Source organism: Heterodontus francisci, unplaced genomic scaffold, assembly GCF_036365525.1.
Source record: "Heterodontus francisci isolate sHetFra1 unplaced genomic scaffold, sHetFra1.hap1 HAP1_SCAFFOLD_70_2, whole genome shotgun sequence".
Lineage (NCBI taxonomy): Eukaryota > Metazoa > Chordata > Chondrichthyes > Heterodontiformes > Heterodontidae > Heterodontus > Heterodontus francisci.
In genome coordinates this window covers 1,255,372-1,281,736 of record NW_027141156.1, presented here as the reverse complement: position 1 = coordinate 1,281,736, position 26,365 = coordinate 1,255,372, and positions in this window count along the sequence as shown.

Here is a 26,365-nt window from a genome sequence, read left to right as displayed (position 1 = left end):
GTTTAAGTATCAAATGTCAGGAATTAGATATTGGTTTAATGGAGAAAAGGGTAAACAAAGGAGTTATGGGAAAGATTCTGCCCGTTTAAAGTTTGTGTAAGGAGCTGGTGTTAAAGCTTTTGTTGTAAGAATGTTAAATAACATTTTCTTCCACTTTTGGTTTTATTACAGGAACTTGAAAAGGCGCCGGAAGAAAGAGCAAGAACTTTGATGTAATTTACCTATCTTAAAAAAACACACGTGCTATTCTGCTCTGTGTTTAATTAGTGAGCATTATGAGTTAAAAGGTCTGAATTAAGTTTGTACTATGAAGGTTAACTGACATGTTACGTTCAGAAAACTGGAATTTCATCTGTGGCCCCAATTAACTTTGAAGTTTGTTGTGTCAAGTTTTGAGAGAGTATTTATTTCCGGACATAGGACTCGCTCATACAACATTGGCAGTTTAATTTTTCAAAGTTTATTGCCGTGAATTGGAGTTTGCAATCATCCTTGTTATATAATACAAAAATCCTTGGATTAGAAACCTCTTACAAAAGATGCTAAAAGCTTGGAAACAATTGGAGTTTAATCTAAAATGCTGTCTATCCTGATGGAAATGCTTTCCTTTGAAGTTGATAATGTTACTAACGATTTTGTAGTTTCCAAACCCTAAGGAACCAAAAGAATTGACAAAAACAGTTTAAATGGAGTGCAGTTCTTTTCGATCAGAAAAAAAAGGTTATGTAAAGTGACGCAGCAGGGAATGTTTTGCCCCACCCCCTTGGAGACGAGAAAAAGAAAATAACCCTGCTGCAGCTAATGTTTTTTCCATTTAATCCACCACACTATTTTTGCATTACTGAGAGTAAAATGTATATATTTTGGACATTATTAAATTTTAAACGACTAAATTAGCAGATAAAATTGGACAAATTCACCCATTGGAATCAGAGGCAGAGCCACAAGGGATTTTTTTCTGTTTTTTTTAAGCAGGTGATGGTAGGTTCCAAGGCCACATGAGAACTGATGCCACAACAAGAGATCCAGCAGCTTTAAGAATTTAATAATTCAATTGCAGGCAACAAACGTCACAACATCTTTATCAATGATCAAAGTGCTTGAGAAGGACAGATAGTTGCAAGCACTTCTGCCTTTAATGTAAAAAATGCAATATCACCATGTCTGGGCATAAGTAATTGGAATCGATAAACACAATTAAATTGATATGAGTGGTTATTTAAAGCATTCAAAAGGAAATTTATCTGTCATTTAAGAGGACAGTCAAAGTTTTAGAAAACAAGGAATAACAATAGCAGTCTAAGTGGTTTAGTGTGTTGGACATTAGCAATGGTTTCTGGTCAATACCGCTGGCACGAGAGTGTCAATATAAATTTGTGTTTACATTCCAGGGACAACAGTACACCTGGGTGTGTCTCTCCCAGGGATTACATAATAGTCCGTTGATATTCCACCAGCGGTTGGCACAAGGGACAGGCACAGTTCTTTCTCCCGATTAGAATGTTTGGTATAATATGTGGATGACCTACTGCTCCAAAAGGAGAGTAAGGAGGAGCAGCTAGAGCTACTGAAGGAGTTCCTTTTACTCCCCTGGAAGGTCGGAGTGAAAGTTAACCTTAAAAAGGCACTGATAAGGAAAGAAAAGATTTCCTATTTGGAAATAGTGATAACACATAGAAAGCATGAGATAGAGCAGATGCGAGTACAGACAACCCTCAAACTCCCCCGAGCGCAAGATATTAAGGCTCCGAGATCATTTCTGGGCTTCGTTGGTTATTGCAGGGACCATATTGATGGAGTTGCCTTAAAGAACTCCGAGTGTATGGACACCAGAGAGCACGTCGATGGTTACAGATTTAATACAGGTGCTGGCCATAGCCCCGGTGCTACAGGTGCTGGACCCACCCCTTCCTTTCTCCCTCGAGGTCAGTACCACAGATACCGCCTTATCAGAGGTATTGTTTCAGAAGAAACATGGCCGATTCTGCCTAGTGGTGTACACATCTCGCTTGTTAATGTCAGTAGAAAGGGCCTTCCCAGTGTGTGACAAACATTTGCTTGCCGTCTTCTGGGTGATTCAACATTTTACTAATATTGTCAGCCTCAGTCCCGTTGCTATTCTAAATGAACGCACGCCCTTCCAGTTGTTATTGATGGACGACTGAAGGACGATAATGTTACATTGTCAGCCTCAGTCCCGTTACTATCCTAACTGAACGCACGTCCTTCCAGTTGTTACTGGATGGACTACTGAAGGACGGTAATGTTACATTGTTAGCCTCAGACCCGTAACTATCCTAACTGAATGCACACCCTTCCAGTTGTTGCTGGATGGACGACTGAGGGACGGTAATGTTAGTCAGAATCGTATTGCTCGGTGGACCTTGCTCTTGCAAGGTAGATATATTTCATTAAAAATGGAAAAGACTTTGACGTCCTTGGCAGACAATTTAATCTACCAGAGTGAACTCCATGAGCGACAGGTTTTGACAGCAAAGGCTCTCAAGGGACACTTTGTGTCAAAATCTTAGGGGGTGGGGCAGCGTGTACAGAGGAAGGAACCAGAAATCAAACCAGCACTCAAACTTTTTGTTCACTGTTCCTCTGCAGTGGAGGATGGGATTGGGCAGGCAGAGGGCGGATTACGTGCACTGGATCACAATGGGAAAACCTGTTAAAGACATTGCCTAACAGTTACTGGCGAGTTTAAGTGCGCAGCGTGCAGAACTAATTGTAGTCGCTTTCTTGGGACGTAACCACACATGTTTCCCCCACTGGTTGATATATATTCTGACAGTATGTACGTGTGTAACAGTTTGACCAAGTACTTACCTCTGTGGGAAGCGAGAGGTTTTGTGTTGGCAGATGGCAAACCTTTTCCATCTGCCCCATTACTGCAGAGAATAGTAGATGGAGCAGGGAAAGGGGAAAGGATTACATAAAATACTATGATATATTGAACTATGTTGTGAAAATTGGAAATGTGATAATTGGGACAACTATGTCCAAGTGCAGTCTGGAACACCAGGTGGTCATATGTCCTCACCATATATATATATATAAAACAGCAGAATCAAAATGTGGATTTAATACCACTGTAAATTGCACCATGGAATCTCGGAAGGCATTATCAGGCTTAACCCATGTGGCCTTTAAGGGAAAGGGGAGATATTGCTTCACCACCACAATGAAGGAGTACCAGTATGCTCGTAACTGGTGAGGAGCAGTACGTTTCTTTTCAACCCACAAATACCAACTAGAGTAGAGAAGATGGATTTGGAGAATACATAAAAGAAAGACAGAAACGATAACTGTGACAGAAAGTATTAAGGACGACTTGATAAATTACCTTCGGGAATATGAATATACTATTCAGCCATTGCCCATATGCTTGGGTAAAGAGAGGCAGCAACTAGAACCCATTGGTGTAGTGTACTTTAATATGGAACAGCAGTGGAAGATGATACAAGATGAGATTGATGAGATAAATGATTCTACCTGGTGGGAGGACTTATGGAACTGTGGGGGGGGGGGGTCAAACGGGTTTAGAAATATCTCCCATGTTCTGATAGTTGTTTCGGGTATCATGGTGATATATGTGACACACTTAATTTCGAAACTTAAGAAATTGATTATGGAATGTTAGAGGATGTATGAATGCAGGTTAGACAGCTATCTTAAAGGCAATCAGTATTCAAACTTACCATATAAAAAGATTGACAATTAATTAAGTAACACAAGGGTAGTTGCATAACTATTGGTAGATACTTAAAATGAATTAATGCATGACAAATGTATTCTAACAATTACATTGCGACTGTATTATGATCACACAAGTGATTAATTATGTAACAATAATGTTTAAATTGTGCTTTCTTTAACATTACACTGCTTATGATATTGCGTTAACAATGAAGTCGTAATTGCACAAGTGTACTACCTAAGAGACGGGAGAGTGTGATCCCTTGGGCATAGCCCTGCAGGATGAAAGGGGGGCGGAGGGTGGGGGGGGGGTGATGCTGTAGACTCAGGAAAATCACATAAGATCTTAGTTAAAACAAAGGGGCTCATCACACAACAACATACAATGTTTTGAAACGTGGGGGGTGCTGGGTAGAAAGGAGCACAGCAAACAGATGGTCAAGGAATTGTGGACAGTGCAGAAAAAAACAGGCTGAAACAAAAGAGAGATTCTACCAGACAGTGTCTTTGCACAAGCCAGATAAAGGAGTTGCTATGGACACGAGGTATGATTAGACACACAGTCGACAATGGCTGAAACTGGTGACAGCACGAGAACCCCAGTGAAGAACACTCAAGAAGGTTCCCTGTGTCAAAGACTCAGAGAACAGAAGGGCAGCTGCCATTCCGGGACTGATCACCTCGTGTCTTGACGAGTCGTATAATGTGCAAGGAGTGAGCTCATGTATCTGATGATTTAATGTGTGAATAAACATTGATATACCTTCCACCAGTCTGTTTCTGTGAAATCTTTCAGAGCAAGCGCAGATTAGGTACAACGACGATCTGATAGCTCTACACAGGGACATACCAGGAACATCAAAAGAAGCAACGCCAAGAGAGAAAATTACATGACCAGTAACCAAATTAGGAATGCTTCGTAGAGTTTATAGCCTGTATCAAAGACTCACCAGGAGAAACAACAACCGCAAAGAGAGATGAGAAAATGACAAGAGCAGTAATGTAGTTAAACACGGTTTGTAGAATTAATAGCTGGATAAAGAGTCTTACCAGGAACACCAACAATAGCGAGGATGGGATAGTAAATATACTGAATAATCTGAAGAGCAAAATAGATACGATCGTCTAATGAGTACCAGTCATAATATGTGGAAAGAACGTCAAATTGCCAGATTAAACTCCTGTCCATTTTTGTAACATTCCAATCTATTGTTCTCAGATTCTGATCTATCCTCTCCCTGTCTGGAGCTGTTGGGCCCTCTTACTGCCGGGTTTGATGCTCCTGTTGACACTATGTGATGATACATTGAAAGGAGTCCCTTATTAATAGAAGACGGAAACCTTCCAGTGAAACAATTAGGGTCCATGGAGACTGACATTAATTCCAGTCACTGAACAAACAGGTTCACGAAGGTCGGTGGAGTTGTGGATAGTGCCGAAAGATGTTGTAGGTTACAGAGGGACATAGATAGCCTTGGATGTGGTGTATATGGATTTCAGTAAGGCGTTTGATAAGGTTCCCCACGGTAGGCTATTGCAGAAAATACGGAAGTATGGGATTGAAGGTGATTTAGAGCTTTGGATCAGAAATTGGCTAGCTGAAAGAAGACAGAGGGTGGTGGTTGATGGCAAATGTTCATCCTGGAGTTTAGTTACTAGTGGTGTACCGCAAGGATCTGTTTTGGGGCCACTGCTGTTTGTCATTTTTATAAATGACCTGGATGAGGGTGTAGAAGGGTGGGTTAGTAAATTTGCGGATGACACGAAGGTCGGTGGAGTTGTGGATAGTGCCGAAGGATGTTGTAGGTTACAGAGGGATATAGATAGGCTGCAGAGCTGGGCTGAGAGATGGCAAATGGAGTTTAATGCGGAAAAGTGTGAGGTGATTCACTTTGGAAGGAGTAACAGGAATGCAGAGTACTGGGCTAATGGGAAGATTCTTGGAAGTGTAGATGAGCAGAGAGATCTTGGTGTCCAGGTGCATAAATCCCTGAAAGTTGCCACCCAGGTTAATAGGGCTGTTAAGAAGGCATATGGTGTGTTAGCTTTTATTAGTAGGGGGATCGAGTTTCGGAGCCACGAGGTCATGCTGCAGCTGTACAAAACTCTGGTGAGACCGCACCTGGAGTATTGCGTGCAGTTCTGGTCACCGCATTATCGGAAGGATGTGGAAGCTTTGGAAAGGGTGCAGATGAGATTTACTAGGATGTTGCCTGGTATGGAGGGAAGGGCTTACGAGGAAAGGCTGAGGGACTTGAAGTTGTTTTCGTTGGAGAGAAGCAGGAGGAGAGGTGACTTAATAGAGACATATAAGATAATCAGAGGGTTAGATAGGTTGGATAGTGAGAGTCTGTTTCCTCGGATGGTGATGGCAAACACGAGGGGACATAGCTTTAAGTTGAGGGGTGATAGATATCGGACAGATGTTAGAGGTAGTTTCTTTACTCAGAGAGTAGTAGGGGCGTGGAACGCCCTGCCTGAAACAGCAGTAGACTCGCCAACTTTAAGGGCATTTAAGTGGTCATTGGATAGACATATGGATGAAAATGGAATAGTGTAGGTCAGATGGTTTCACGGGTCGGCGCAACATCGAGCGCCGAAGGGCCTGTACTGCGCTGTAATGTTCTCTGTTCTATGTTCAGTTAACCCCTTTCAGTCCAGCACTGTTTGTACCACAATAAAGTAGAACATTTATCCGGTCTGGATGGGATGTATGAAAGATGCTGAGGGAAGGAAAGGTGGGAATAGCGGAGGTACTGGACAGAATCTTTCAATCCTCCTTGTATATGGGAGTTGTGACAACGGGCTGGAGGGTTGTAAATGCTACACCCTATTTGAAAAAGGAGAATGGAGTTAACAATGCATTTACTGACCAGTCAGTTTAATGTCACTGGTGGGGAAAATTCATAACCCAGGACAAATATATCAATTGGAATAATAAACGGACAGCAGTGGGGATATGGTAATGACAAAGTATATCTGGCAAACCTCAGCAACAACTTCTATTTAAATAGTGCTTTTAATGTTATAAAACTTCCCAAGGTACTTCACAGGATCATTACAAAGCAAAGTATGACACTGAGACATAACAGGAGATATTAGGTCAGATGGCCAACAGCTTGAACAAAGAGATAGGTTTTCAGGAGTACCTGAAAGGAGGAAAGCGGGACGGAAAGGCGGTGACTGTAGCGTACTGGTAATATTACCAAAATTGTAATACCGAGACTCAGGCTGATTCTCTGAGGACACGTGTTCAAATCCCACCATGGCAACTGGTGCAATTAAAAATTCAATAAGTTTTTAAATTCAATTAATTAATATAAATCTTCATTTGTAAGCTATTCTGAGCAATGGTGTCATGAAACTATCATTGATCACCGTTAAAAAAAAAAGCCTGGCTTACTGATGTTCTTAAGCAATGAAAATCTGCCATCCTTATACGGTCTGTCCTCCATGTGACTCCAGACCCACAATAATGTGGTTGACTCTAAACTGACTTCTGAAATGTCCAGCAAAACACTCAGTTATCAAGGGCAATTAGGGATGGGCAACAAATTCTGGCCTTGTCATTGACACCCGCTTCCCATGAACGAATGACAACAGAAAAATGTGCAGTGAGGGTATTCCAGAACTTTGGGCCTAGGCAGCTGAAATCCCGGATGCCTGTGGTGCAGTGATTAAAATCAGGGCTGCACAAGAGGATGAAATTAGAGAAGCACATATATCGCAGTGTGTTGTGGAGGTGGAGGAGATTACAGTTATATGGGGCGGGGGGCGAGGCCATGGAGGTATCTGAAAACGAGGATGAGAATTTTAAAATCAAGACATTGCTTGACTGGGAGCTAATGTCGGTCCGTGGCAGATGAACGGGACTTGCTGTGACCTAAGACATGGGCAGCAGAGTTTTGGATGACGTCATATTTACAAAGCGTAGAATGTGGGAAATCAGCCAGGTGTGAGTTGGAATAATCACATGTAGAGGTGACGAAGGCATCAATGAGGTTTCAGCAGCAGATGGGCTGAGAGAGGGGTGAAGTCGGGCCATGTTACTGAGGTGGAAATAGGCAGTTGTAATTTCTTTTCTTTTTTTCTTTTGGGCCTCCTTATCTCGAGAGACAATGGATACGCGCCTGGAGGTGGTCAGTGGTTTGTGAAGCAGCGCCTGGAGTGGCTATAAAGGCCAATTCTGGAGTGACAGGCTCTTCCACAGGTGCTGCAGAGAAATTTGTTTGTTGGGGCTGTTGCACAGTTGGCTCTCCCCTTGCGCCTCTGTCTTTTTTCCTGCCAACTACTAAGTCTCTTCGACTCGCCACAATTTAGCCCTGTCTTTATGGCTGCCCGCCAGCTCTGGCGAATGCTGGCAACTGACTCCCACGACTTGTGATCATTGTCACACGATTTCATGTCGCGTTTGCAGACGTCTTTATAACGGAGACATGGACGGCCGGTGGGTCTGATACCAGTGGCGAGCTCGCTGTACAATGTGTCTTTGGGGATCCTGCCATCTTTCATGCGGCTCACATGGCCAAGCCATCTCAAGCGCCGCTGACTCAGTAGTGTGTATAAGCTGGGGATGTTGGCCGCTTCAAGGACTTCTGTGTTGGAGATATAGTCCTGCCACCTGATGCCAAGTATTCTCCGAAGGCAGCGAAGATGGAATGAATTGAGACGTCGCTCTTGGCTGGCATACGTTGTCCAGGCCTCGCTGCCGTAGAGCAAGGCACTGAGGACACAGGCCTGATACACTCGGACTTTTGTGTTCCGTGTCAGTGCGCCATTTTCCCACACTCTCTTGGCCAGTCTGAACATAGCAGTGGAAGCCTTACCCATGCGCTTGTTGATTTCTGCATCTAGAGACAGTTTACTGGTGATAGTTGAGCCTAGGTAGGTGAACTCTTGAACCACTTCCAGAGCGTGGTCGCCAATATTGATGGATGGAGCATTTCTGACATCCTGCCCCATGATGTTCGTTTTCTTGAGGCTGATGGTTAGGCCAAATTCATTGCAGGCAGACGCAAACCTGTCGATGAGACTCTGCAGGCATTCTTCAGTGTGAGATGTTAAAGCAGCATCGTCAGCAAAGAGGAGTTCTCTGATGAGGACTTTCCGTACTTTGGACTTCGCTCTTAGACGGGCAAGGTTGAACAACCTGCCCCCTGATCTTGTGTGGAGGAAAATTCCTTCTTCAGAGGATTTGAACGCATGTGAAAGCAGCAGGGAGAAGAAAATCCCAAAAAGTGTGGGTGCGAGAACACAGCCCTGTTTCACACCACTCAGGATAGGAAAGGGCTCTGATGAGGAGCCACCATGTTGAATTGTGCCTTTCATATTGTCATGGAATGAGGTGATGATACTTAGTTGCTTTGGTGGACATACGATCTTTTCTAGTAGTCTGAAGAGACCACGTCTGCTGACGAGGTCAAAGGCTTTGGTGAGATCAATGAAAGCAATGTAGAGGGGCATCTGTTGTTCACGGCATTTCTCCTGTATCTGACGAAGGGAGAACAGCATGTCAATAGTCGATCTCTCTGCACGAAAGCCACACTGTGCCTCAGGGTAGACGCGCTCGGCCAGCTTCTGGAGCCTGTTCAGAGCGACTCGAGCAAAGACTTTCCCCACTATGCTGAGCAGGGAGATTCCACGGTAGTTGTTGCAGTCACCGCGGTCACCTTTGTTTTTATAGAGGGTGATGATATTGGCATCGCGCATGTCCTGGGGTACTGCTCCCTCGTCCCAGCACAGGCATAGCAGTTCATGTAGTGCTGAGAGTATAGCAGGCTTGGCACTCTTGATTATTTCAGGGGTAATGCTGTCCTTCCCAGGGGCTTTTCCGCTGGCTAGGGAATCAATGGCATCACTGAGTTCCGATTTGGTTGGCTGTATGTCCAGCTCATCCATGACTGGTAGAGGCTGGGCTGCATTGAGGGCAGTCTCAGTGACAGCATTCTCCCTGGAGTACAGTTCTAGGTAGTGCTCAACCCAGCGGTCCATCTGTTTGCGTTGGTCAGTGATTATGTCCCCCGATTTAGATTTGAGGGGGGTGATCTTCTTGATGGTTGGCCCAAGAGCTCTCTTCATGCCATCATACATTCCTCTGATGTTTCCGGTGTCTGAGGCCAGCTGAATATGACTGCATAGGTGTTGCCAGTAGTCGTTTGCGCAACGCCTAGCTGTTCTTTGTGCAGTACTTCTGGCTGCTTTAAGTGCTGCGGATGTTGAATCGCTGGGGGCTTTCTTGTAGTTCAAAAGTGCAATGCGCTTAGCGGCTATGACAGGTTCCAGCTGTTCATTATGAGATTGAAACCAGTCTGCATTTCTCTTCGCACTTTTGCCGTAGGTGGTCAAAGCTGACTCATAGATGGCGTCTCTGATGTGGGCCCACTTGGTCTCAGCATCCCCTGTGGGAGTGTTTTGAAGGGCTGTTACAAGTGAATTTCGAAATTTTTGTAACAGCTGTGGGTGAGAAATTCTGCTCGTGTTGATGCGCGGGTGGCCCTTCTGCTTGGAATGATGCAACTTCTTTGGTCTGAGTCTAACCTTGCTGCACACCAGGGAGTGGTCGGTGTCGCAGTCCGCACTGTGGAAGCTGCGTGTGATTTGAACACTGTTTAAGGCGGCTCGCCTTGTGACAATGAGGTCTAGCTGGTGCCAACGACGTGATCTTGGGTGCCTCCATGAAACCTGGTGACAGGGTTTAGTGTGAAAGAACGAGTTGGTGATGCAGAGGTTATGATAGGTACACAACTCAAGCAGTCTCTGCCCGTTCTCATTCATCCTTCCAACGCCATAGCGCCCAAGGCAGGAGGGCCATGAGTCATGGTCGGCCCCAACCCTGGCATTAAAGTCCCCCAGCAGGAATAGGTGTTCGGTGTTGGGGATGCTGCTAATGATGTTATGGAGTTGTTCATAGAACTGGTCTTTAGCTTCAGGTGCGGAACAGAGTGTTGGAGCATAGATGCTGAGTAGGTGTACTGGACCAGAGGTGGTGAGCAGTCGGATGGACAGTATGCGTTCCGAGCCATTTGAGGGAGGCTCTATCATGCTGAGCAAGGAGTTTCTGATGGCGAAGCCCACTCCATGCTGTCTTGGTTCTTCAGGATCCCTGCCCTGCCAGAAGAAGGTGTAGTCTTGCTCTGCTAGAGAGCCACTCGCGGGGAGGCGAGTCTCCTGAAGTGCTGCAATGTCCACATTGAGTCTACTGAGCTCGTTGTTAATGATGGCGGTCTTCCGAGAATCGTTGATTTGTGTAAGGTCTTCCGACAGGCCAGGACACATAGTTCTGACGTTCCAGCTTGCAAAGCGAAGGGCTGGTACCTTCTTTCATTTTTTCATGTTGTTTGGTGCGGTGTATCAGTCCACCTTTCGGGCAATGACCCTGAGCTCCAAGCACCCATTGAAGCAGGCAGACTGTGGCGGGACAGAACCTTATTGACCGGGGGCTGCCCGGTTTGAGGCGGGCGGTAGCTGTCCAGTGAGGTGCAATGACCTCTCCCACCGACAAAGGCAACCCGTGGCGCCCAGTTTCTACGCCAATTTATCTGGACTTATAACCCGTAACTGCTGCCTTCCGTGTTGTTTCAGTCGCTGTGAGGCAACTATGGAGTGACCTCTCCATGGCGCATGCCTGGGCAAATTTATGGGGGTTGAGAGTTGCCCAGTCGTCAAAACTCCCGTCTCGGCCTTTCTGGTGGGGTCCAAAGGAGTGCAGGACACGACGTTTGGCACCAGTATGGCTGCAGGAACTGCCAGAAACATGCCATAGGTGACACATGACCGCCTACGGGGTTCCGCTCCGGATTTTCTGTTAGGGTTTACTCCCTTAGCCTTGGTCTCTCCCGAGACGCCCACAAGGCAGTGGGGTTGTTGGGGCCCCTACACAGGTGTAGGATGGTGCCGGTGGGAGGAGGGGATGCAAGGGGGAGGGGTAGAGGGAGGGGGTGGGGGGGGGTGCAGGGGAAGGGGGTGCGGGGTGAAGATGGTGCGAGGGGGGGCGGGCTGTAATGATATCCTGAAAATGAGGTTCAAGCTCATTTTGTGGTCAAATGTGACACCAAGGTTGTAAACAGACTGTCTGAATCTCAGACTGTTACCAGGGAGAGGGATGGGATCAATAGCAAGGGAACAGAGTTGGAGTGGGGAGTGAAAAGAATGGCTTCTCTCTTCCCAATATTTAATTGGAGGAAATTCCTGCTCATCCAGTACGGGATGTCGGATAAGCAGTCTGATAATTTAACAACAGTGGAGGAGTGGAGAGAGGTGGTGGTGAGGTAAACCTAATGGAGTTCTTTGATAAAACAATGGAGATGGTTGATGAGGGTGGTGTGATTGAAGTTGTATATATGGACTTTCAAAAGGTGTTTGATCAAGTGACATTCAATAGGCAGGTTAGGAAATCTGAACCCTATGGATTAAAGGGACAGTGACAGTGTGGATATAACATTGGCTAAGGAACAGCAAATAGAGAGAACTGGTGAAAGATTGTTGGTCAGACTTGATGGGAGTATGCAGTGGTGTTCCCCAGGACTCGGTATTAGGATCCCTGCCCTTTTTGCTCCTGGAAAACCCGGGGTGGGTAGGGCAGAGCCCCATCCTCCTCCCTCTTTACAGAGCTTCCCCTCTCTGCAGTTTCTGCTCCATTTGTTGGTCACGTTACAGACACAGAGAGACTGTAACTACAGTCCCCATGCCTCGTCCAGAGTTGGGTTACCAAATCCTCTGTCGTCCCTGAATGCTTGCAGCTCACAGCACAACCTCCAGAAAACCATCACCAGGACCTCCACTAACTTTATACTAGCAGCAGTCAGTCAAAAGCCCCTCAGCTGTAAGTTGGGTGCCTCGCCCTTTAAATAACACTAGAGGGGGTTCTTCGTCCTACTGAATGCATGTTCAGCTGAGAGTGACTGACACAGGCGGTCAGTGGACGTGCACATACTAAGTTTCAAAGATGTACATCAAAGCTGTTGGAATGAGTGACTGACACCATATTCAGTCCCCTCCTCACGTTACAGACACTCATACGTTACACCCAAGCTGTCACCATGGCCAGGCTGGGTGTCCTGCACAATGTGCTGGATGTGACCAGCAGTGCAGCTCACACCATTGTGTCGATCCAAACTTCCACAGCATCAGTGGAGCTTGAGAGATGAAATGTGTAGTCAGGGAGAGAGACAGTGGGAAAGAAATTCACTTTTCAAAGGGAATTAGAAAAAGACTTTAAGATGAACAAGTTTCAGGAATATTGATAATGGTCAGGGGATTGGGATAATCAGAGGGGTGAGGACATGGATGGATTTGACCACATGAGTGAGAAAATTAAAATTGAGGTGTTACTGGACCAGGAGCCAATGTCGGTCAGTGAGCGCAGGGATGCTGGGTGAACAGAATTTACTGTAAATTAGAAGATGGGAGCAGAGTTTTGGATGACCACAAGGTTACAGATAGTTGAATGTGGGATACCAGCCAGGAGTGTGTTAGAATAGTCAAGTCTCGAGGTAACATAGAGATGGATGAGGGTTTCAGCAGCAGATGAGCTGAGCTCTCTCTCTCTCCCTGTTTCTCTGTCGCCCGCACTTGCTCTGTCCCACACTCAGAGTCTTATATTCTTCAATCCTGTAGCCTCTTACTTTTCTAAACTCCAGCTGATATAAGACGAACCTGTCCAGCTTTTCAACATAAGACATCCCGCCCATTCCAGGTATTAGTCTAGTAAACCTTCTCAGAACTGCTTCCAACCCATTTACATTCTTTCTTAAATAAGGAGACCAATACTGTACACAGCACTCCAGATGAAGTGTCATCAATGACCTGTATAACTGAAATATAAACACCCTACTTTTGCGTTCTATTCCGCTCGCAATAAATGATAATATTCTATTAGCTTTCCTAATTATTTGCTGAACCTGCAGACTAACCTTATACAATTCATGCACCAGGATACACATATCCCTCTGGATCTCAGAGTTCTTCAATCCATCACCATTCAGATAACATGCTTGGTTTTTAATATTCCTGCCAAAATGGATTTGAGACAGAGAGAGTTGACACTCGATCAAACGTGTGTGTTCATCGCTAAGAGTTGCGGGGCAGGGCGGGGGGAGGGGAACTTTAAGAGAGTTTTGAATCAGTAAAGCCAGAAATACAATGTCATTAGCATATGACAGGAAATAGTCAATTGAACTGGTAAACGTTAGAAATGTAACAATCTTTGAGCAAATGAAAGAGGGGAAGGTGAAGAAGAAGACGAAGGAAGGACTGTGACGGGACGGAGAAGGGAGAGATTAAGTGACAGACTATTACATTTCTAGCGTTTTCCAGTTCTGATGAAGGGTCACAGATCTGAAACATTAACTCTGTTTCTCTCTGTACAGATGCAACAGACCTGCTGAGTATTTCCAGCACTTTCTGTTCTCATTATAGATTTCCAGCAACCGCAGTATTTTGCTTTTATTTTAGTGTTTCATTCACTGTCAATTCTCTTCCAGTAATGCCTACCTTGCAGAAGTTCTGCTCTTCTCTTCCAGAGCTTAGGGCCTCGGCAGCTGAAGGCACGGCCGCCAATGGCAGAGTAATTAAACTCGGGATATTCAAGAGACCAGAATTATATGATGTCTCAGTGCTGCAGTGGAAGGTCAGACTGAGGACATGAGACCCATGTTTGCTGCCATGCAGGATCAGACTGCTGCCATCATGTCTGTGGATCTCAGTGCTCAAAGGGGTTTGCAGGCTCTCACAGCAGTCCAGCAATCTGTGATCCAGTGGATTACTCGGATTGCTGAGGTGTCGCTGTGGGAATGACAGTGCATTCATGGAGCATGAACCTGCTGTCCTTTCTCAGTATGACAGTGTTTGTTCTCCCTTCACTGTCACTCCACCAGTGTCCTTGCTGTTGCCCATCAGCCAGCCCAGGCTGCTGCTGTCCATGTTGAGGTGGTGCAGTCTGAATCCAAGCCCTCAAGGCCCAGAACTGCTCGAGGACGTCCTGCAAGGCCATCTGCAGTCTCCCCCGGGAAAGTCAGCAGCCTTCCACCAGCCATACATCGGTCACTGGGGAAACACTGTGTAGGAGCACTAGGCAAGTCGAGGCAACCCACAAGACAGGCACTAAGGAAATACATAAGGGTGAATAGTTCAGTTTTGTTTGTATAATTGGATAAAGATGTTAATGAAAAGATTTGTGTTGATTTTTTATTGCAGGATAGTGACCAAGGGGACACTGTGATGGGGCGTCTCAGATGGGTGTAATGGTGGAGAATGGGGGATCCATGGTGGGAAAGGGAAGTTGTCCTCTGGGAAATAGAATATTAGCAGGGTCTCTCCGACGGTCTTTCTGGGTCGAAGGCATCCAGGAAATATCCTCCCTGCCTCCTCTTCATCCTCCTGAAGTAGCCTCCGGATTCCTGGTGCCAATGCCTGTGTCCTCATGATGGTGATGATATGAAGGGAGCAGCAGAACACCATGAACTCGCACACCTGCTGCAGGGTGTACTGGAGTCCCCCCACCCCCACCCCCCCGGACGGTTCGGACAGTGGAAGCATTGCTTCATCACACCGATGGTCTGTTCCACCATGTTCCTGGTGACTTCATTGTTCACATTATACACATATTAATTGTGTGTGGTTGGTTGGCGGTGGGAGGAGGTTTGGGGGAGTAGAAACATGAGCTGTGTCTGGAGGGGTGGGGGTTACATTTGTCTCCGAGGGGCCAAATACTGGTTCTGCATGGGGGCCCGATGTGTTGGGACCGGCTGACTGCTTCAGAATTAAGGTATGGTGGCTGCTGCCAGGATGGTGGACATTCACCAACATGATGTACTGGGCATGCTCACACACCAACTGTACATTCATGGAGTAAGAGTTATTTCAGTTCCTGTACCTCTCCCCGTTGAGACACCGACATGGGGACACCGTAGAGGCACCACGACCATCAGGAATGCGGCTATCCTGACAAAGCCAGGGGTCCATTTATCCTGCTTCTCCCCGCTGAGGGAGAAAATGATGCATTAACTTCACCCGACATAGATGGCCTCTCTCACCTAGCGCATACATCAATGGACAGCACACAGTCCTCACAACTACAGGCCAGTTAGCCCAACATCAGTGGTGGGAAAGGTTTCAGAACAATAATCAGGGATAAAACAACTGGCATTTGGAGAGGTTTGAGTTAATGCAGGATAGCCAGCATAGATTTACAAAAGGAAAGTTATGCTTGACTAATCTATTTGCACTTTTGATGATGTAACAGAGAAGGTTGATGAAGGGAATGTGATGGATGTTGCCCATATTGGTTTGAAGAATGTGTTTGATAACGTACCACAAAAAAGGTTAATTACCAACATTGAGTCAAATGGAATGGGAGGGTCAGTGTCCAATTAGATAAAAACAAAGGTTAACATAGAGAAAACAGTGTGTCATCGTAAATGGCAGTTTCTCAGACTGGAAGACATTAGACAGTGGGTGTTCTCCCATGGTCAGTGCTCGGGCCACTGGTTACTTTTGCTGTGTATAAATGATTTGGCTCTTGGAATACAGAGTAGAATTTCAAAATCCGCATCTGGTACCAAACCTGGAGCTGTGACAAACAATGAGGATGTTCAGAACCACATGTGACAGGACATAGACACTGAGTAGAATGAGCAGACAAGTGGCAGATGAAAATGTGAGACAAGTGTGAGGTGAGGCATTTTGACAGAGAGGATAGGAAGTCAATATAGGCTTAATAACACAGTTCTAAACAGTATGCAAGAACAGAGAGACCTGTGGGTGCATGTGTATCAATCTTTAAAGGTGGCTGGACGTATTGAGAGAGTGGATAATAAAACACATATAATCTTGCATTTCATAAAGAGAGGTATTGAGTTCAAAAGCAGAGAAGTCATGATGAGCTTTTAAAAATCTCTGGTTATGTCTCAGCTGGAATATTGTGTCCAATTCTGGTCACCACATTTCAGAAAGATTGTGAAGGTCCTTGAAATGGTGCAGAGGAAATTTAACAGAATGGTTCCAGGAATGGAGGATTTTAGTTACAAGGTTAGGTTACAAGATTATGACAGGTTTAGATAATTTAGACAATGAAAAAGTGTTCCCATTAACTGATGGAAGAAGGACGAGGGGCATGGATTTAAGGTTTTGGACAAGCAATGCAGGGGGAATATGAGGAAGAACATTTTTCTTTATGCAGTGAGTGTTAATGATCTGGAACTCACTGCCCACAAGTGTGTTGGAAGCAGAGACAATCGGTGATTTCAAATGAAAGCTGGTGGGCACCTGAAGGAAATGAATTTGCTTTAGGGATTGAGCGGGGGAGTGGGACTGACTGGATTGCTCCATGGAGAGCCAGCATGGACATGATGAGGTGAATGGCCTCCTTCTATCTCGTAAATGACTCTATCAGTCTATGTGACTCGATGTTGGTTACGTCTCCTGCTCTTGTCTGGAAAGATCCAGATACATAGAAGTTCAATGAAACTGTGAACTTAACAGCCATTGACAGCTCCGTCCTCACCCTCGTGTGAGGCTCCAGGTCGTGTTACAAGAGGTGACACAGCTCTGTGACCACCTCCTTATTGAATCAGAGTCACCTCACACACGGCTCTTGGGATAAGTGTAGGTGGGAAAAGTGCTCTTGGAAAACCTGGGGTGGGTAGGGCAGAGCCCCCTTCTCATCTCTCTTTACAGAACTTCCCCTCTCTGCAGCCTCTGATCCATTTGCTCGTCATATTACAGACCCAGAGACACTGTAACTACAGTCCCCATACCTCGCCAAGAGTAGGATCACCAAATCCTCTGTCCTCCCTGAATGTCTGCAGCAGCTCACAACACAACCTGCAGAAAACCATTCACAGCACCTCCACTAACTTTACAACAGCAGAAGTAAGTCAAAAACCCCTCAGCTGTAAGTTGGATGCCTGGTTCTTTTAAATAACACTAGAGGGGCTTCCTCGTGCTGCTGAATGTATGTTCAGCTGAGAATGACTAGCACAGGCGTTCCGTGGACAGTCCAAGTTTCAAAGACGTACATCACAGCTGCTGATAGACGCCATATTCAGACCACTCATCACGCTACCAGCGCATGCTTGGTGAACGGGGGCTAGAGCCCTGTCCAGCATGGAACACTTGAAGTGACCGGCAGCTCAGCTCGTATTATTTGATGGATCGAAACTTACATGGCGTTGGGCCCAGTGGCGCTGTACAGCTGAAAATCATTGCTAGAGTAGATAAACAAAGAGAACGAATCATATGAACTAGGAGCAGAAGTAGGCCATTCAGCCCGTCAAGCCTGCTCCACCATTTAATAAGATCTGTTTGTGTTTCGAATTCCACACCCCCATCTACCCCCGATAAACTTGGATTCTCTTGCCTAACAAAAATCTATCTAACTCCGCGTTAAAATATACAATGCCACCCCCTCCACCACCTTCTAAGACAGATATTTCGAAAATCGCACAACCTTCTGAAGAAAAAAACAAAGTCTCCTCATCTCTGCCCCAAAAGGGCGACCCCTAATTTTCAAACAGTGCCTTTTCAAACAGTCACTTTTAAAAGGGAATTGAAGAAAATACTTTCAGGCAAAAGAGTTGTACAAATATGGGAATGGAAAGGGGAATGGGATTAATTGGAGGGGTGAGGCCATGGAGAGATTCAAACACAATAATGAGAATATTAAAATTAAGGTGCAGCCAGACAGGGAGCCAATGTAGATCAGTCAGCACAGGGGTGATGGGTGATCGGGATTTGGTGTGACTTAGAATACCGGCAGCAGAGTTCTGGATGGGCTGTGGTTTTTGGAAGTTTAAAGCAGGGAGGCTAAACAGGATAGAATTGGAATAGTCAAATAGTCAAAGGCACAGATGAGTGTTTATGCAGCAGATAGGCTGAGGCAGAGGTCGAGTCGTGTGTTAGTACAGAGGTGGTAGTAGGCAGGGTTGGTGAGAATATGGAGATGGAGATGAACTCAGCTCAGATTTAAATAGAACACAGAGGTTGCAAACTGTCTGGTTCAGCCTCAGATATTCGGCAATGAGGAGATCGTGGTTCATGGATAGTGGATGGAATTTCTTATGGGGACCAATGACAATTCCACTCTTCCCAAATTTAAATAGCAAGACCATTATTTCAGTGAAACAAGTTTTACTGATCTCGTAGCGGGAAATAGGGACTTACCAGGGACAGCAACAGCAGCAAAGATGGGAGAGTAAATTACAGGCACTCTAATGCACATAGCAATGGTTTATGGAGCTAATATCTGGAGACAGATATTTGCCAGGAATAGCAACATCAGCAAGGAGGGCAGAGGAAATGACAAGAATGGGAATGCAGTTAAACATGGTTTATAGAATTAATAGCTAGATGCAGAGACTTACTAGGGACACCAATAATAGCCAGGAAGGGGTAGTAAATGTATTGAATATTCCTCAGTGCGTAATAGATTAGACTGTTTAATGAGAACTGATCATAATCTGCAGAAAGAAAGTTAAACTCCCAGATGGAACCCCTGCCCATTGTTGTAACATTCCAATCTATTGTTCTCTGATTCTGATCTATCCTCTTTCTCTCTCCAGAGCCGCTGATCACTGTTCATGCCGGGAGTGATGTGATACTCCCACTGACACTATGTGATAACACATTGAAAGAAGCCCCTTATTAATAGAAGAGAGAAATCTTCCAGTGACACAATTCGGGTCCATGGAGACTGACATTAATTACAGTCACTGAACGAACAGGTTCAGTTAACCCCTTTCAATCCAACACTTTTTGTATCACAATAGACTAGAACAATTACCTCGATGGGAATTATGAGGGTTGGTGAGAGAAGGAATGGTGCAAATGGCAGAAGCACTGGACAGGATCTGTCAATTCTCTTTGGATATGGGAGTGATGACAGAGCACTGGAGGGCTGTAAATTTTACACCTTTTTTACAAGAAGGAGAGATGAGGTAAACCATGTACTGTCCAGTCAATCTGACGTCAGTGGTGGGGAAATTTCACAACCCAGGACAGAAATATTCGTTGCTTGGAAAAGCATAGCATAATAAATTTCAAGCCGCATGGATAAGCTAATGACAAATCATGTCTGGCAAACTTCAACAAGAACTTATCCCAAGGTACTTCACAGCAGCATTATGAAACAAAGTATAACACTGAACCACAAAGGGAGATATTAGGTTAGGTGACCAACAGCTTGGTCAAAGAGGCAGGATTTAAAGTAGTGTCCTAAAGAATAAAAGCGAGGTGGAGAGATGGAGCTGTGTAGGGAGGGTATTCCTGAGCTTTCGGCCGAGGCAACTGAAGGTGTGGCCACCAATGGTGGAGTAATTAAAATCAGGGATGCACAAGAGGCCAGAATTAGAGGAGCAGAGATATCTCGAAGAACTGTGGGACTGGAGGAGATTACAGAGATAGTGAGGGGTGAGGCCATGGAGGGATTTGAAAACATATGAGAATTTAAAAATCAATACATTGTTTGACTGTGAGCTGATGTATGTCAGTGATCGGGGAATGGGACCTGCTGTGAGTTCAGACGCAGGCAGCAGAGCTTTAGATGGCCACAAGTTTACAGATAGTAGAATGTGGGAGAATAAGTAGGAATAGTCCAGTCTACAGGCAATGAAAGCATGAATGAGAGCTTCAGCAGCAGATGAGTTGAGACAGGGGTGAAGTTGGGTGAAGTTATTGAGGTGGAAATAGGTGGTGATAGTGATGGCACGAATATAAGGTTGGAAGCTCATTTTGTGTTCAACTGTCACAGAATCACACAATTATTACAGGCGGCCATTCAGTCCATCGTGTCTGCACTGGCTGTCCAAAAGAGCAATTCATCTTGAGCCACTCCCTGCCTTCTCCTTGTAACTCTGTACATTCTTCCTTTTCAGATAGCTATCCAATTTCCTCCTGAATGCCTCGATTGAATCTGCCTCCACCACACTCTCAGGCAGTGCATTCCAGACCTTAACCACTCACTGTGTGAAAAAGGTTTCCTCATGTCACTTCCGCTACTTTTACCAATTGCTTTAATTCTTTGCCCTCTCGGTTTAGATACTTTCAGGAGTGGGAACAGTTTTTTTCTTATCCACTCTGTCCAGGCACCTCATAATTTTGAATACCTTTTTCTCAAATCTCCTCTCAGTTGGAAAATGTTCCAACTTCTCCAGTCTATCTTCATAACTGATATTCTTCGTCTCTGGAACCATTTTTCTGAATGTTTTTTCACACTCTCCAAAGTCTTCATGTTACCTAAAGTGTGGTGTCCAGAACTAGACGTAATACTACAGCTGGGGCCGAACTAGTGTCTCATACACGTTCAAAATAACCTCTTTGCTTTTGTATTCCATGCTGCTGTTAATAAAACACAGGATGCTGTATGCTTTCTTAACCGCTCTCAACCTGTCGGGCCACTTTCAATGACCTATGCACATATACACCCAGGTCCCTCTGCTCCTGCACACCCTTTAGAGTTGTACCATTTATTCTACATTGCCTCTCCATGTTCTTCCTACCGAAATGAATCCCTTCACATTTCTCCACATTGAACTTCATCTGCCACCTGTCTGTCCATTCCACCAACTTCTCTATGTTCGTTTGAAGTTCTATGCTATCCTCCTCACAGTTCACAATGCTTCCAAGTTTTGTATCATCTGCAAACTTTGAAATTGTGCCCTGTACACCAAGGTCCATGTCATTAATATTTGTCAGGAAGAGAAACGATCCCAACACTGATCCCTGGGGCAAAAGAGAAAAAAAGAGGTGTTGATAGGACAGAGGGTCAGAGAGATTAACTGACAAGGAGGTCATGGGAAAAGGCAAAGAGAGTGTGCTTGTGGTGTGGTGAAAAACAAAGCGTTAGTGCAGAGAGGGTGTTAAATGACAAAATAATGAACAGCCCTAGCCAAAAGCACCAAAATAAAAAAATCCAGTTTAAGGCCAGGACATGGCAAAAAAAATGATAAAGCAAAATAATTAAAAGAGCCAGTCTTGATCTGAAATTATGGAACTCAGTGCTCAGTCTGGAAGTCTGTAGAGTACCTAATCGGACAATGAGGTGCTGTTCCTCGAGTTGACGTTGATGTTCACTGGAATACCGCCGCAGGCCAAAGGCAGATTGTGTGTCCACTTGGTGGAGCACCTCTACTCAGTCCAAAAGCATGACACCGAGCTTCCAGTCGCTTGTCATTTCAACACCCTCCACCCGCCACTGCTGCTCTACTTTTCATATTTCTGTCCTGTTGTTTCTCCCAATACCGCCACTTTATTTGCTTAAAACCTTTGCCACTTATGATGAAAGGTCTCAGACCTGGAACATTAACTCTGCTTCTCTCTCCACAGATGCTACCTGACCTGCTGAGCATTTCCTGCACTTTCTGTTTTAATTTCAGATTTCCAGCATCTGCAGTATTTTGTTTGATTCTACTACAAACCTTTCTCGAGCCCGAAAATCATCCATTAATCACTTCTCTCTGTTTCCTGTCACTCAACCAATTTAGTTTCATGTTGCTACTGTCCTTTTTATTCGATGAGCTACAACTTTGCTCACAAGTCTGTTGTGTGACACTTTCTCAAATGCCTTTTGGAATTCCATTTACACCACTTCAACAGCATTGCCCTCATCAATCTTCAATTACAACTCTTCAGAAAGTCCAGCAGGCTGGTTAAACACCATTTTCCCTCAACAAATCCGTGCTGGTCTTCCATAATTATCTCACATTTGTACGTGTGCCTAGTAATTTTGTCCCAAATGTGACACCGAGATTTCAAACAGACTGCCTCAATCTCAGACTGTTACCAAGGAGAGGGATGGAATCAATAGCAAATGAACAGCGTTGGAATGGGGAGTGAAAACAATGATTCCGTCTTCCCAATATTGAATTGGAGGAAATTCCTGCTCATCCAGTACTGGATGTCGGATAAGCAGTCTGATAATTTAACAACAGTGGAGGAGTGGAGAGAGGTGGTGGTGAGGTAAACTTGATGGAGTTCTTTGATAAAACAATAGAGAGGGTTGAGTGAAGTTATATATATGGACTTTCAAAAGGTGTTTGATCAAGTGACATTCAATACACAGGTTAGGAAAACTGAACCCTATGGATTAAAGGGGCAGTGATAGTGTGGATATAACATTGACTAAGGAAAAGTAAACAGAGAGAAGTGGTGAAAGGTTGTTGTTCAGACTCGATGTGAGTATGCAGTGGTGTTCCCCAGGGCTCGGTAACAGGACCACTGCTCTATTTGCTCTTGGAAAACACGAGGTATCTAGGGCAGAGTCCCCTCCTCCTCCCCCTCTTTACAGAGCTTCCCATCTCTGCAGCCTCTGCTCCATTTGTTGGTCATGTTACAGACCCAGAGACACTGTAACTACAGTCCCCATACATCGTCCAGAGTTGGGTCACCAAATCCTCTGTCGTCCCTGAATGTCTGCAGCTCCTCACAACACTACCTCCAGAAAAGCATCCACAGCACCTCCACTAAATTTACAATAGCAGAAGCAAGTCAAAAGCCCGTTACCTGTAAGTTGGATGCCTGGTCCTTTTAAATAACACTAGTGGGGCTTCCTGGTGCTGCTGAATGTATGTTCAGCTGAGAGTGACAAACACAGGCGGTCAGTGGACATGCACAGACCAAGTTTCAAAGTCGTACATCAAAGCTGCCAGAATGGCTGATTGACACCATATTTAGACCCCTCCTCACACTACAAACACAGACACATTACACCCACGTTGCACCCCGGCCAGCCAGGGTGTCCTGTACAATGTGCTGGATGTGACCGGCAGTGCAGCTCACCCCATTTTAAAGATACAAACATCCACAGCACCAGTAGAGCTGGAGAGATGAAATGTGTGTTCAGGGAGAGAGTCAGAGGGAAATAAACTCATTTTTGTAAGAGTATTAGAAAAAGACTTTAAGATGAACAAGTTTCAGGAATATTGGAAATGGACAGGGGATTGGGATAATCAGAGGGGTGAGGACATGGAGGGATTTGATCACAAGAGTGAGAATATTAAAATTGAGGTGTTACTGGACCAAGAGCCAATGTAGATCAGTGAGCACAGGGATGTTGGGTGAACAGAATTTCGTGCAAATTGGAAGGTGACAGCAGAGTTTTGGATGACCACAAGGTTATAGAGAGTAGAATGTGGGAGAGCAGCCAGGACTGTGTTGGAATAGATAAGTCTCTAGGTAACAGTCAAGTCTTCGAGCCAAAATGGAAAGTTTGACCTTTTCCCACATTATACTCCATTTGCCAGTTCTTTGACCACTCATGTAGCCTATCTATATCACTTTGTAGCCTCCTTATGTCCATTTCAGAACTTACCTTCTTACCTATCTTGGAGTCATTAGCAAATTTGGCATGCATGCCTTCGGTCCATTCATCAAAATCATTTATATAAATTGTAAAAAGTTGAGGCCCCAGCACTGATCGCAGTGGCACACCACTCGTTGCAGCTTGCCAACCAGAAAATAACACATTTATGCCTACTCTGTTTCCTGTTCGCTAGCCAATCCGAAAATAACCCATTTATGCCGACTCTGTTTCCTGTTATCTAGCCAATCCTCAATCCATGCCAATTATGTTGCTCCCTACACTATGAACTTTTATTTTCCACAATGACGTTTGATGTGGTACGTTATCAAATGCCTTCTGGAAATCTAAGTACAGTAGATCCACCAGTTCCCCTTTATCCCCAGTACATGTTACTTCTTCAATGAACTCCAGTATATTGGTTCAGCATGATTTCCCTTTCACAAAACCATGTTGACTCTCCCTGATCACCTTGGTTTTTTCTTCGTGCCCTGTTATAACGTCTTTAATAATAGCTTCTAACATCTGATCCATAGCTGAAAGCCATTCTCACCTGCCACAGGTCGTATGCACACTATGTCTCTTCTGATGTTGTGCTCTATTTGAACTGTTACTCCTCAATAGAGCCATAGAATTATTGAGATATACAGCACAGAAACAGGACCTTCAGCCCACTGTGTCTGTGCCGGCCATCAAGCACTGAACTATTCTAATCCCAGTTCCCGGCACTTGGCCTGTAGCCTTGTATGCTGTGGCGTTTCAAGTGCTCATTTAAATACTTCTGAAATGTTATGAGGATTACTGCCCCGACCCCCTCTTAAGGCAGTGCGTTCCAGATTCCAACCACCCTCTGGGTGAAAATTATTTTCCTCAAATCCCTTGTAAATCTCCTGCCCCTGATCTTAAATCTACTCCCCCTGGTTATTGACCCGTCCACTAGGGGAAAATAGATTCTTCATATCTAACCTATCAATGCCCCTCACAATTTTGTATCCCTCAATCATGACACCTCTCATCCTTCTCTGCTCTAAGGATAACAACCATAGCCTTTTCTGTCCCTCTTCATAGCTGAAATGCTCCAGCCTAGGCAACATCCTGGTGAATCTATTCTGCACCCTCTCCATTGCAATCACATCCTTCCTATAGTGCGGCAACCAGAACTATACGCAGTACTCCAGTTGTGGCCTAACTGGAGTTTTATACTGCTCCATCATAACCTCCCTGCTCTTATATTCTATGCCTCGGCTAATAAAGGCAGGTGCCCCATACGTCTTCCTGACCGCATTGTCTGCCTGTGCTGCTGCCTTCAGTGAGCAAAGGACACGTACATCAAGGTCCCTATGACCTTCAGTACTTCCTAGGGTCCTGCCATCCATTGGATATTCCCTTGCCTTGTTCGCCCTCCCAAAATGCATCACCTCACACTTCTCAGGATTACATTTCATTTGCCACCTCTCTGCCCATCTTACCAGCCCATCTATATCGTCCTGTAATCTAAGGCTTTCCTCCTCACTATTTACAACATCACCAATTTTCGTGTCAGCTGCGAACTTACTGGTCATACCTCCTATATTCACGCCTAAATCATTAATGCACACTACAAACAGCAAGGGTCCCAACACCGATCCCTGCTGTACACCACTGGTCACAGGCCGCCACTTGCAAAAACAACCCTTGACTATCACACTCTGCCTCCTGCCACTACGCCAATGTTGGATCCAATTTGCCAAATTGCCCTGGATCCCATGGGCTCTTACTTTCTTAACAAATCTCCATGCGGGACCCGATCAAAAGCCTTACTGAAGTCCATGTGGACTACTGCTTCACCCTCATTTACACCCCTAGTCATCGCCTCGAAAATAATCAATCAATTTAGTTCGACACGAACTCCCCTTGACAAAGCTATACTGACTATCCCTGATTAATCCCTGACTCTCCAGGTGGAGATTAATACGGTCCCTCCGATTTTTTCCAATGGTTTCCCTGCAATAAATTGCTTGTGACCCTTCGACCTCCTTTCGGTTAATCTATGACCCTCTATCAGATCTTACAGTGGTGTAGGAGTGGCAACAGAGTTCATGTCAAAGTTCTGCCTCCCTTTTATAAGATCCTGCATAATGGACAGGGACTATTGGGCAATAATGTTCTCAAAGGCTGTCAGCAGTAATTGATTATCCCTGTATTTGTATACTGTAGAACATTAAAATATACCCCACTCTGGTGTCCAGTGTAACCTAAATATTCATGATTAAAATATCAGAGGAGTGTGAACCAGACACCTCTGATGACCCTGAGGTACAGGCGATTCTCGAGTCGGTGCCGAGTGTATTCACAACCAATAAGATGACTGGAAAAATGAGCAAACCTGAAGAT